The sequence below is a fragment of the Phodopus roborovskii genome, unplaced genomic scaffold (assembly GCF_943737965.1).
Source record: "Phodopus roborovskii unplaced genomic scaffold, PHOROB, whole genome shotgun sequence".
NCBI lineage: Eukaryota > Metazoa > Chordata > Mammalia > Rodentia > Cricetidae > Phodopus > Phodopus roborovskii.
In genome coordinates, this window is record NW_026126418.1 from 44,136,460 (window position 1) to 44,150,288 (window position 13,829).

Below are 13,829 nucleotides of genomic sequence, written 5' to 3' on the forward strand. Positions count from 1 at the left end.
CAGTGAAGGTAACAAACAAAGCTTCTCACTCCTGGTCTTTTCCTTAGTTATAGTTTACATACAGTAATAATTTCCACATTTGCTTGCAGTTGTTGTGAAGCCATGTGATGGGTAGGGAACTGGTGGGTGGATCTGGGAAGAATTGCTGGAGGGGAAGTCAATATGATCAAAACACATTGTACAAAACTTTAAAGAATTAATTTCTTAGAAAGCCTGCAAGGCCTTTAGGTTGTTTTGAATGATTTGGGCATTTGGGGAAATAAACTCTTGCTTTGTCTTGGAGTTTACTCACCGTAGTGGGGAAAAGGGAAAAAAAAAAAAAAAACTCCAGAATTCTGAGACCACACAGTCTATTAACACTGGAATGTGATAAGCAGACAGGTTTAGATTGTCCCCTGCAGTTCATGATGAAAGTGTAAATACGCACAAGGAAAACTGTGTGTACTCATGTAGCCCCCACATTCTATCCAACCCTTCACAGCTTTTGGCCACTTCTTATTAATTCTGGACTTTAATGAAAATTATGTAAAGTCATGTGTACTTTTGTGGCTTGTGTCTTTCATAATTCTTTTTAAGTAGTTCTATTATTGCTTATATAGTAGCTCATTCTTTTATGTTAACAATTAAATTGTTTTATAACTCTGCCAGAATTTGTGTAATCGTTCACCTGATGATAATAGACTTTACAGTGTTTTAGCTTGAGACAGTTTTGAGTGTTCTAGTTACAAGACCTTGTGTTTACATGTGTTTTTATTTCTCTTGGGTAAATCCCAGGATTGGGATTGCTAGAGATTATTCTAAGTATATGCTAATATATTTTATCCAGATATTCACTAATTTGTGGTAGGGTAGTCTTTCTTTCCAATCTGTGTAATTTTTGTTTCTTTCTTTCTTCATGAACTTTTGCTGTTTGGTACAATATTGAATAGAACTGATAATAAAAGACATTGACTTTTGAGTATTTTTTTATTTAATTTAGTATAGATTTAGTCACATGGTTGTATCTGGTGAGATGCTGACACAGCCTTGATTTTTAACTCACTAACAAGGTGAAATAATTGACTAATTTTTTATATGATAAATTATTATAGCATCCAGGGACCAATTTCCAATTAATCATGCTCTATTGGTCTTTTAAAACATTGCTGATATGATTTGTTGAAATTCTATTAGGCAGCCTACACGAGTGCTCACCAGGGTTATTGCTCCATTTTTCTCTTCCTGTCACTCTCCGTTGGAAATTGTTTGTGACAGTCCCCATTCCTACTGTTTTGGATGAGTATGCAATTGTTTTTACTTTCCTAAATGTTTGATAGGATTAGCAATAAAATCATCTAAGCTTTGAGACTGTTGTTTATGTTTAAACTTTTGTTGTTATAAGATACTGAGTCATAGCTTTACCTTGGATGGGCTCATTGGTTGGTCACTTTTCTACATTCCAGATGCCCTGGTGTTGCTATCTAGTATCAAATACGCAGACTCCGCAGGCTACTTTTGTGTTTGGTTGGTATCTTTGAAGGAATTCATCTGTTGTTTTATGAGCCCGAAATGTGATGCTTTCTTTTTATTGTTAATAATCACAGTTATGCCTTTTGTAGAGGTATACTGATTTCATTGATCTTTTTAAAGCATCAAGTGTAGGTCTGATTGAATTTCCTTAAGCCTTTGTTTTCTGTTCCAATGATTTATGTCTTATCTTTATTATTTGTCTTTTTTTTAATTAGTGTGATTTCCTTTTCTTTTTTCTCTTTTTGTTGGTGTTATTCCTATCATCTACCTGTCTGTCTATCTATCTATCTATCTATCTATCTATCTATCTATCTATCTATCTATCTATCTATCTATCTATCTATCCTGAGACAGGGTTTCTCTCTGTAGCTCTGGCTTTCTTGAACTCTATAGACCAGGCTGGCCTCTAACTCAGAGATACACCTGCTTTTGATTCCCAAATGCTGGGATTAAAGGTGTGTATCACCACCACCTGGTCTTTTCATATATATGGGACCTTTGTCCTTTTAAATATGTATTAAATGCTATGCATTTCCTTGTATAGTATGGCCATAGCTGCAACCCTGTGCATTTTAAAATATTGTCTTTTTCCATTAAAAATATATTTTGAACATGTGCATTTAAAAAACGTTGGCTTGCTTGGTTTTATTGTGATCAGAAACTTTGTTGCTGTTGTCATATTCTGGTCACTGCATGCTGATCTTTGCAGACAAGCTCCCTTTGGTCTCTCTGCATTTGCAAGTGCTTGGGTCGGTCAGCAAATGTTTTAAGAGGAAATGAGTCTCGTGTTTGTGGTTTCCCTGCTTCTATGTTTACCCCTCCCTTCTGCTGTTCTGCCCGCTTTGGACTCTGTCGTATGACTTGTGAGACTGCTTCCTGAGCCATGCTGGAAAGTGTGGACAGCAAAGCAGTGTCCAGTTCAACAGATCTGCAGGGCACGGGTTTGCCTTTCAAGAGTAGATTTCTGCATGCTCTTTGCCAGCTGCTCTTCCATTCATGGGGAGGACTCACAGCTAGGCATTTGTGCTTTTGTTGTTTGTGGTTACTCATCACCACCATTTTACTCCTCCAGATTCCCAGATCTTTAGCTCTCAATTCTGACTTCTGTACCTCATGTACCTAGGCTTGTTTTCATTTAGTTCCACTATTTTCTGTAGCAGCTGGGAGATTTATGCAGCATGATTGGATAGGGAACCACCAATGCACACTTCTTACCCCCTTTTTGTTACCATTTTTCACATACTCTCCTTTGGCTTTTCTCTGCTTTTGGATGCTTTCTGATAGCTTGTGTGTGTGTGTATGTGTGTGTGTGTGTGTGTGTGTGTGTGTACTAGTGTGCACGAGTGTGCATGTGGGTTGGTGTGTGAAGCTTACAAGAGAAAGCTGAAGGTCACTTCAAATGACATTCCCCAGGGGCTGTCTACTTTGTCTTTTGAGGCAGGGTGTCTCACCTGGGGCTTGCTAAATTGGTATGCTGGCTGACCAGCAAGCCTGCTGGGAGCTTCCTTTCTTTTTCAGACACACAGCACTACACCTAGAGCTAGGAATCTAATTCAGGTCTTCAAGCAAGCACTTTGCTGACTGAGCAGCTGCATCCCCAGCCTCTGTGTTGTTACTGTTCTTTTATAAAGTTGGTTCTTGCCTAGTCCAGGCTGGCCTTGAAACCTGCTGTGTAGTAGAGATTGATCTTGAACTCAGGATCTTCCTACCTCTATCTTTCAAGTGCTGGGATTAGAATGGTACACTACCTGACCTGTCCAGTGTTTTTCCTTCCTAAGTTCAGTTAAAATCTTGTTAGAAAAAAATTACCACTGTGTGTAGGAGACTGTGGCGGCCTCAGTCCTCTTCCAGTATTGGAAGTTGTTTCCTCAAAAGTAAAGTACTTTTTTCAAAAAAAAAATTTTTTTTTTTTAAAACCTGAGGTCCCAGATTCCAGAGACTCTGTGTGATATAGGTAATGTAAGCATCAAAATGCTGTCACTTATGGAAATGATACAAACCAGACTATTCAACACTAAGATTTTAATGGGGATTTTTATTGGCACTAAAATATTGAAAGGAAAGACCCATCTGAGGGAGTAGAAGTCAAGGAAAGGAAAGAAGCTGCATATTAACTAGTCTTTAAATATAGCTTCTTCACCTGAAGCAAGTCTTTCCCAAGAGCTTTTGAGGCATGAAAGTCATCAAATTAACCTTTTCACATAGCCAGGTTGAATAAGATGTTTTGTGTATTTCAAACTGCAAAATACATAAGGTTGGGTCCTTCACCCAACCTTCCCTATTTCATCACATTTATCTGGTGCTTCTCATTCTGATCCATTATATTTCAGCCTCTTGACCTTTCACTTCTTCAAGTATAAAGTTCTCTTTTTCAAGATCAGTATCTTGAAAGGATGTGCCCATCTTGTCTGAAAAATCTTCCTGTGGCTGTTTATTTCTCATGTATTGTGTCAGTTATCCGGACACAGTATGATGGTACAGTTTGTGTCCCCCTTGGCTGGGGATGTAGGATGCCTCGAATTAAACATTATTTCTGAATGAGTCTTCAAGGTTTTCTTTGAGATTAGCATTTGAATCTGTGGATTGAGTAGAGAAAATTGCCCTCCCTAGTTTAGGTGAGTGTCATTCAATTCCTCAAGACCTAGACAGAGTGAAAAGATAAAAAACTTGTTTTTACTGCCTAGCTGTTTCATCTGAGGTGTAAGCTTCTCCCTTGACTCAAATCCATCAGCTTGTTCTCCCCCTCCCCCTCCCTCCCTCCCCCCCCTCTCTTCCACCAGCTTTTCTCTTGGGCCACCCTAATTTTATTTGCTGATTCGTCATAATAAATCATTGGTTCCTGCAGGTTCCATGTCTCTGAAGACTGTTGACTAATACTGACCTTAATTATAGATGACTCCACTGATCATAGTGCCTAGGTAATTGCTCTGCTATTATCTGCCCCTGCACCTATTAATTTCCTCCATAGAACTCTTCACAATGTGTAATTATACATTTGATGTTGTTTATCATCCTTTCCCTATGTCTAAAGGGCAAGGACTCTATCTGCTTCCTTCTATAGTATGTGTCCAGTTAATACCTGGCACAGAATGCATAAGAAATCATTATGGAGGAAAGAGAAGGAGTGGTGAACTTCGTGGGACTAGGACTTGAATTAGATAGCTAATAGTTTTCTGATTCTTTCCACCATCTTCCATGGTTCTAATATAGCGATGTGTTGGATGTCCTGGCTGATGTCTTCACACATCAGCAATGCCCCAAAGACACTAAATGCCAGGTTCCTGTTAGGTCTGCTTCATACATTCTTAGGCTGTGTGAGGATAAATCTTGTTACATTGCTAGGTCTGGAGAGATGGCATAGCTGTTAAAGGCCAGGCCCACAACCAAAGGTGTTAAACTTGTTACATTACTCAATGGAATCATGGAGGTTCACAGAACTGGTGGGTGGTGTTGTGATTCCCACAGGCAGGGTAGACATGGAGTGATCAACCCAGATTGATGTGCAGTGCAAAAAGGCCCAGGAAGTACAAAACAGTGTGTTTGTTTACTTTGGTTTCATTGTACTGACCATCTTATCAGGGAAACCCTCAGGTTTCCTAAGGACATAACACAAAGATGTAAATAAAATACTTCAGTGGTGGTGGTGGTGGTGTTAGGGATCTACAAATTTTCTAAGCTATGCTATGGACTTTTTTGGCAATATGAAATGACTATGCAAATTTCAGTTGGAGACTTAAGCTTTAAGAGTGACATTGTAAGGAACTGTGAAAAAAATCAGCTGACCAGCCATATACAGCTTTGAAAAAAACCATATTTATCTCCAGCCATCTGGTCATTTGCAAGAAAACTTTTAAGTGGCTTCCCTTATTTATAAAGGCTTGAGGCACTCTAGTATTTCCTTTCTCATTTGTTCCCAATCAGAAACAAGTGCTCAGTGTGCTTGCTTTATGGAGGAGGATGTGGCATTTTACAAAGGTGAAAGGGAAGATTCGGAATGGCTTCCAATTCCTGCAGTTCGTAAAGTGCTTTCAGAGGCTCCCACCGTGAGGACAGTGGGTCTTTCATCATCTGAGGTCCAAGGGGCTGAGAACTCTGTCTGCAACAGTAGAATGTCACACAACAAGCCAGTGTCATCCCTCTTGCCTGTCCCAGCTCACTAACACATCCATGTGAAATCCTTAACTGTGAGGAGCAGCTAGAGGAGGCACAGACAGTGTTCAGGTCACTGGGCTGTCAGCAGAGGCTGGGGAGTCTCTTGGGCCTTGTCTGTTTAATACCGGAGGTGAGGTGTTGATTTCAGCATCTTCACTCCAGCTCTCTAAGCCAGTGATGAATTGTACAGCTATGTCTTGGCTTTTCAGGTCTACATCTGTCCTCTGTTTCTGCCAGGGCATATTCTTCAAGTAAATAGAAAATCTAAAGGGATATTTGATGGAAGTATCCCAAATGTAGCAAAAAGAGGGCGTCTCTTCTCAGATATTTTGAAACTATAGAGGAGGTGACCCACCCCCAAAAAAAAATCAGGGTCAGATCATGTGCTTCAAATCTGTTGACACCGTGAAACATAAGCGAACCTTACAAAAGAGCATGGACACCACAAAGGAGTCCTGCTGGCTATGTGCATGAACAGCACTGACAAACTGAATGACTTCATGAAGCTGCATCAAATCCCAGTAAATAACCCGCAGGTCTGATGCAGACTGACCAGTGACCTCATCAAATTCATGAGCAATCTGTCACCAAGACTTGTTCCAAGGAAGCAAGAGAGACACTAGAGAGCATCATTTGAATTTTAAAAACCTTTAAATCTATTAATGTTTAACATTGTTTATATGGAAAATATGCATTTAGTTGAATTAGAAGTATTTATAATAGCAACTTTTAGGATATGGAAATGAATGTCCATTAATATGTTTCTTATTGAGAATTCCTGTGACCTGTTTCACTTGAGCCTTAGTCAATTAGGCAAGACTGTGTGTTTGCAGGGCTTAATCTCAGGGGCTAGCTAAGCAGCTGACGTAAGTCAGATCCCAATGATTATGCATGTATTTCACTGGACAGTACAAGGAACACATAGCTGAAATGATACCATCGGGTGTTGCCTGTTGGCGCACGTGTCAGCATTAATGTATGACATACTTCTTCAGTGTGTCAGGTGGTAGGGCCAGCCCCCAATAAAAACAGCATCCTAGAGAGTTCATAGCTGGTGTTTCTGAATATTGTTGAAAACTATGACTGCACCCAAGTGGAAAGTAACTTGTTTGTGTGTAGTTTAGCACTATTTAATACATATGAATAGAGCACTTACTCCTTTTCAACTGGTGACAAATATCAGTTGACTATGCTGAAGAGGCAGAGTTAAAAACCAACTCTGAATGAAGCACATTTAAAAAGCAACCCGGTTTTACATTTACAGTCAGAGGCTAGATGTTTCGTAGATAAAGCCAATTTCAAGATTTATATCACACACTGAGAATTTGTATATTACTATTCTCTGCAGTTGCTTTGTTAATTTTGTTAATTTCTGAAAATCTTCGATGAAGGCTTTCCATTTTTCAGCTTTCATTTCTTCATTTTGTCGTGCACAATCACATAGAACACATGTTGGGAGTCAGTTCTTGCCTTTTACCCGTTTTTCTGCTCCAGCACAGGGCACTGCAGGTGTGCACCTCTCGTCATCTGTCTTCCTCATGGGTTCTAGTGACACACTCAGCTCACTACCACACTTGCCCCGCAAGCATGTTTACTCGCTGAACCATCTTCTCAGCCCCTTTCTACCACTTCTTAAATGAAGTACATTTAATGAGAGGTTCAACCCAAGGACCTAAGCATTTTTGAAATATTATTTTAATGTCTACCAGAAGAACTTTGTAATTTTTGTTTGAGACTTTAGTAAAAAGTTATTGAAGAAAAAAGTATGTCCAAGTAATTTTGATAACTTAAGTGGTACGGGTTAGATCGTCCTGTCCTGTTACAAAGGAAAAATGAAGTGTCAGAGCACAGCTCACAGTGCTCCAGAACATGAGCTTACTTGGAGCTGGGCTCTTACAGAGGTCATCCAGTTAAAATGAAGTTAGTGAGTAGTTAGTTCTACTGTGACTGTCCTTTGCCATTTGCTCACTGAGGACAAAGCAACCACCAGAGCCTAGGAGACAAGCATGGAACACATGTTTCCTAGTGCATCAGAGCTAGCCAGGGTGCATGACCCTGCCATCATCTTGACCTTGGACCTCTAGCAGTCGTTTCTGTTCTAATCCACCTAATCATGTAAGCCGTTATGACAGCCTTAGTAAAGAACACGTCCTGTGTTCTTTCTACAAAGCCGATATTAACAGTTTCTGTTCAGTGTGGGGAAACTGGTTTTCTTGATTATTGAAGAGACATTTTAAAATTATTCCTAATTATTTTATTTTTTATAATACCATACAATCATATTTGAATTTTAAAATACATATTGTGTGTTTGGGGAAACTGGTTTTCTTGATTATTGAAGAGACAACATTTTAAAATTAATCCTAGTTATTTTTTTTATAATACCATACAATCATATTTGAATTTTAAAATATATATTGTGTGCTTTTTAGTATTTTAAATGAATTCTAAGTTCTTTCAGTAGATTTAACAAAAATGTTTATTACAGAGAAGGGATTAACTTTTAAAGATAGGAGTGGTACAAATTAATAGCTTTTGTTCCCAAAGCAACCTCTGCTTTTAATGACTTGTTTCCTCATAAAAATAATGCTTGAAAAGAAATAGTTAACTTCACATGGAGAATCCTAGCAGGCATCAGTTTAACAAGTGATCAAAATTAATATCACCTATGCTACATAGGAATACCCTGGGCCTTGAGCGTCTCATTCTGAGAAGGGTCCATTGAGTACCATTCTCAGTGATGTAGAATTTCTTCTGATCATTACAGAGCATTAGACACACTCAGATCTCTTTGGTTTATCCATCATGAAACACGGGACAGAAATTGTAACAAACTGAAGGAAGTTAAAAGCACAAAATTTAATGTAATGTGGGATTCTGGAATATTGGGAAAAGGAATAGTGTTAGTGGGAAATCTGATTAAAGCTGGTTTTTTTTTCCCCCCCAGTTAATTAAGGTTAATTTCTTGGCTTTGAAGACTGATCTATGGTCATGTAAGATGTTAGCATAGGAGGGGCTAGAGAAGCATCTACAGGAACTTGCTATTAATTTTGCAATGTTTTTCAATATAAAATAATCTCAAAATAAATAGTTGAAAAATAAAAATAAACTAGGTTAGTTGTACATTCGTATAATCCCAGCATTGAGACACTGAAGCAGAAAGACCTCAAGTCCAATGCCAATCTAAGCCACATAGTGAGTTTGAGGCTAGCCTGTGCCTCATTATGAATCCCTGTCTCAAGAAAAACAAAAGCCTGGCGGTGATCACTTTAATTCGAGCACCAAGGAGGCAGAAGCAGGTGAATCTCGGAGTTAGAGGCCAGCCAGGACTATACAGAAGAACCCTATAAACCCTGAAAAATCTGTAAACCCTGAAAAATAAACAAATAAACAAATGACTAAGTTTATTTGATTTCATCTATCTTTCTACACACGAAAACATAAAGCTTAATGTCTCTAAATAAGAGAATATACTAATGAAATAATTATTTGGGGAGAAATATTGAATCCATATTAACTATAGATTTTTTTTGTTTATACATTGCTCATTTATACATTTATACATTGCTCATTTTGAGTTTCAAAATACTTAAACTTTGATATCATTAAGAATTTCACCTATTAACTGATAATTACTCAGTTTACAGGGGTTTTAGTTGTGTTTGTTTAGATTGATATATGCCATTTTTACAAGAGAGCTGTATTGGAATGACCTACCATTTTTTATGATTAGCCATGCTTTACAGGTTACAACTCAGAGGCTAATTTTGCAATGGTGTGAAATCATGTTGGCAGTTTTAAAGAACTGAGGACATGGTGCAGCAACTTTGTAGCATTGAAAGATTAACAACATTTTTTTTTTTTTTTTTTGCATACAAAAAGCAGCCTATATAGCATCTTTGATTTGGTTTGTTTTCTGATTTTAAAGATTATATGTTTTGCCTACTTGTTCCTTATATTGATTATGTTTACAGTGACTTCTGGAATTTTCCATAACACTGCTGTTTTAGTTTTAGGACATTAGTTCTGATTATGCATCGTTCCTTGCTTCATGTGAGGTAGAAACTTTTTCATTACCGTTTACTAAGATTAACAAAGGTTAGTGACTGACACATTGGTGTTTGTCTCCTGCTTTTAATGCATTAATGTGTATCAACTGGTAGACTTGGAAATGTTGTGATAAAGTTTCCAGCATATCATTTGAGAATCTTAGCATTGCCATTGTAGATAAGTTTTCATTATCTAAGTTATCCATGGACACCTATCATCAGTTAAAGGAAAAGCTTAATTAAAATAATAATTGCATTCATAGTATGGAAATGGAACATCTCCCAGTTAAAGGAATCAATATTGCTTTAGTCATCAAAGTTTGCAGATACTTTCCCTGAGAATACTTATTTTTAATCAATATATTTTTATTTGGGAGCATATGTTGACATTAGGTATATATTAATGTAGGGAAAATTTACTGTTCCCAAAGCAGAACTTTCTAATATTTAGTAATCTTGTTTTATATTTAAGAAACTAATAGATCCCACTTGACTTAAGTTTTGTTTCATGTCCTGCTGTTTTGTTAATACAGAACAAGCTTCATTTTAAATTTATATTTTTAACTGTATTGATGATAATAGGAGCCATCCTGCCATTCCTAGTGTATGATGAATTTAAAATTTCCATGGGCGGCTCGAGAGATGCCTCAATAGTATGAGAACTTTGATTGTGCTCTCTTATTACTCATTTAACAAAAACAGGTATGCTAACACACATTTGCGGTCTCAGCGCTTGGGAGCGGAGTTTATTGGCCTCTAGTCCGTGAGGAAAACCGTAGAGTTTTAGGTTCAATGAGAGAATTTGTCTCAAAAGTATGTTGGAAAGTGATGTGAAAACAAAACAAAACAACTCAATGTTGACCATATACATGTGCATGTGTACCCAGCCCGCCTCCCCACACTACAGTATACACAGATGAGAAAAATAATTCCCTTTGAGCAATAGTTTCACATTTTAAGATAGCTTACAATGAGGGGACCTTCTTGGCCTTGGAATATGAACTTTAGTGAATGTCTCTTACAACTAGAGCAGAGAAAAAGGGCATAAACTTTTACAGGACTGGGGGTTGAAAAGGTGTTATATTTTTAGTCATTTTAAGAATGACTCTTGATTAGTTTACCCTTTTAAAGGACAAAAGATTTAAAACTTTTTTTACGTTTTCCACAGTAGGTACTGAGATATTTACTTTGTTTAGTGTTTTAGACAGAGTAAAATTTAAGAAACGGGGGGGGGGGGGGGCTGGAGAGGTGGCTCAGCTGTTAAGAGCATTTTCCGCTCTTCCAGAGAACTTGGGTTCTATTCTCAGCACCCACATGGTATCTCACAACTGTCTATAACTACAGTTCCAGAAGACCTGACACCCATGGCAAAACACCAATGCGCGCGCGCACACACACACACACACAAAAAAAATATTAAGAAAAAAAATTAAGAAAAAAGGATTTTTCTTTCTTAACTTTATATCAAAGTCATGGTATGATATAAACAGGTGTTTAATAATATGAATATTCCAAAGCATATTTGGAAATGTTTGGAGACCTTTCTTGGACAATGAGCAGTAAAGAATAGACATGATTATATAAATAAAACAGAAGTCACAGAGCAGAGTATATTGGCTTGGAGGTTCTGAAGTGGAAGGAGGAGTGTGACAAAGATGTGCAACAATGGGAAACATACTTCAAGTTCCCATTGTGCTCAGATTATACTGGGACAGAGGGTACTAGTACAGTGAATTCAGTTTCAGTTCTCATGGAACCAAGGTCCTGGCACAGAATCCATTTGCCCTGAGATGTTAAACAGTTACAGTGTGGAGGGAGGAAGGGGAAACAAGCTTACAACTGTAGGAAGTAAAAGAAACCCAATAAAGACATCACACCTTCAGATTCTGCTTATATATCACTTTTTTTTTTATAGTTAAACATTCTTTATTATGGTCAGATATCTTGCTGAGTGTTAAGTGCTGCTCCAGGAATACGAAGCACTCAGATGTTATATGTTTTCTACCCACGAGACTCTAAGATTTAGCCCTTTTGCTTCTTAATGTGTAATTGCATATTTCTGAATGTTGTTTTGCTGCTAATTCATTAGTTCTTAATAGAATTTTCCAGTCAGTTTTCAAACATCAATAATTTCAGCACCTCCAAATTTTTATAATATTTTGTGTAGTTTTGGAAGTTTAAATTTGCCCCATAGGATTTTTTTTTTAATTAAGCTGTGGGTACATACATATAGTTGGCAAGTACAATCGAATATTACTTACTTTTCAAAGTATAAATGAGATAGAGCTTGAAAGATAGCTCTGTCAGTAAAGGACTTGCAAACATAAGGACCTGAGTTTAGACCAGCCTGGTCCATAAGAATTGGTTCCAGGACAGCCTCCAGAGCCACAGAGAAACCCTGTCTCAAAAAGCAAAAACAAACAAAGGACCTGAGTTTAAGCGTCCAAACTCATACAGAAAAGGAGAAATCCAAAACCAAAAGCTGAGTGTAGTTGTTCACATGTATAATTCCAGTCCTGAGGAAATGGAAACAAGTGGGGCCCTAGTCCCTGGCCAGCCTGTCTATTCAGTGAGCTGCAGAACAGTGAGAGACTCTATCTCAAGGGAAAAGGTGGACAGTGTGGGAGACTGACACTAAAGTTGCCCTCTAGCATCCACATGCGTGCACGTGTGCATGTGCGTGCGCACACGCACACATACACACACACACACACAAATGCATACTTGTTATATCTTTACTTATATGTACATGATGACTATATAGTCTATACAACTGGAATTTTGAGTTTATCTCATTTGTTAGAAACAGCCAGAGAGGGAAGTGTATATATTGTATGTTGTTAAATCAAATGTTTGTTTAGTACAACTGAGTGAAGAAGTTGGTTTAGTTGATGAGAACCAGAGACTGTGATAGTTTACATAACTGTATTTGTCCCTGTCTTATCTGATCTCAGCTTCGAAGCTAATGTCTAGAGTCCTAATAATTCAAAAGTACATTGAGATTTTTTAAAATTTCTAATTTTCTGTCTTTAAAGAATAAAAGCAGATTGATTAGAGTGGACACACAAGGTTGTATTCTTTGCCGGGAATGGAGCCACACCTTCCATTCCAGCACTCAGGAGCTAGAGGCAGGCAGGCCTTTGTGAGTTGGAGACCACCCAGCTTCAAGTTCTAAGGTAGACAGGGCTACATAGAGAACCCCTATCTTAACAACAAGCAAGCAAACAAACAAAACACCCTACCAAACTAAAAAACAAAAATAAGCCCCGGGGGAGGGAAGGGCAAAACAACCTTGTGGCCTTTTCTTGTTCTCTGGTCTCAGAGATTTTTGTACACCGTCCTTATAAACAGCCTCTGAAGGCTTTGTCTTTGAGAGGGGTTAGTGCTCCCCTGTATGGGGTACCTCCTTGAATCCAGACTTCTTCCTATCAAAGATATACTTGATGCAACCATTTGAATATTCGTACTTTAATAAAAATATTAGCATTGTCTCATTTAAAAGCATAAGGTTTTTTAAAAATCAGCTTACGCGGGTCGTTAGGTCTTGTTTTCTTAATGACCAGAAAAACAGAGTTAACATTTGATAGCTAACTGATAAACAAAAGTATTCTCATTCATAACTCAACTTTTTCATTTACCTCAGACATGCTATGTAAAATTTATGAAATTGCCATCCATTATCACAATTGACATAGGCCAAAGATAATTTGTAAGATAACAAAGAAACAGTAAGATAATTAAACAGTAGACTGCAGTATTTCACAAAATAGATGGGCTTTTCCCCTAAAGTACTCGAGATTCTGCCCTACCATTCTGCTGCATCTACATCCCCAGTCCTAGCACAGGCTAGTCAGGCCTCCTCGTGCAGCCCAGGCTGGTTTAGAACTTTGAGTCCTCTGGCCTTAACCTTCTGAGTGCTGGATTACAGGTGTATATCACCATCTCCATATTCAAAGTAAATAGGCTTGCTCTATCTGTCTGTCTATCTATCTATCTATCTATCTATCTATCTATCTATCTATCTATCTATCTATCTATCTATCTGAGGTGTCATTATGTAGTCCTGGCTGTCCTGGAACTAATTGTACAGCTAAGGCTGTCCTCCACTCATGGAGATTT

At 37.9% G+C, this 13,829-nt stretch overlaps 1 protein-coding gene across 23 annotated transcripts in view; it reads left to right on the forward strand.

Moving 5' to 3' along the window:
- Positions 1-13,829, forward strand: part of Baz2b (bromodomain adjacent to zinc finger domain 2B) — a 213,283-nt gene that overhangs the window by 114,653 nt on the left and 84,801 nt on the right. The window lies entirely within an intron of this gene.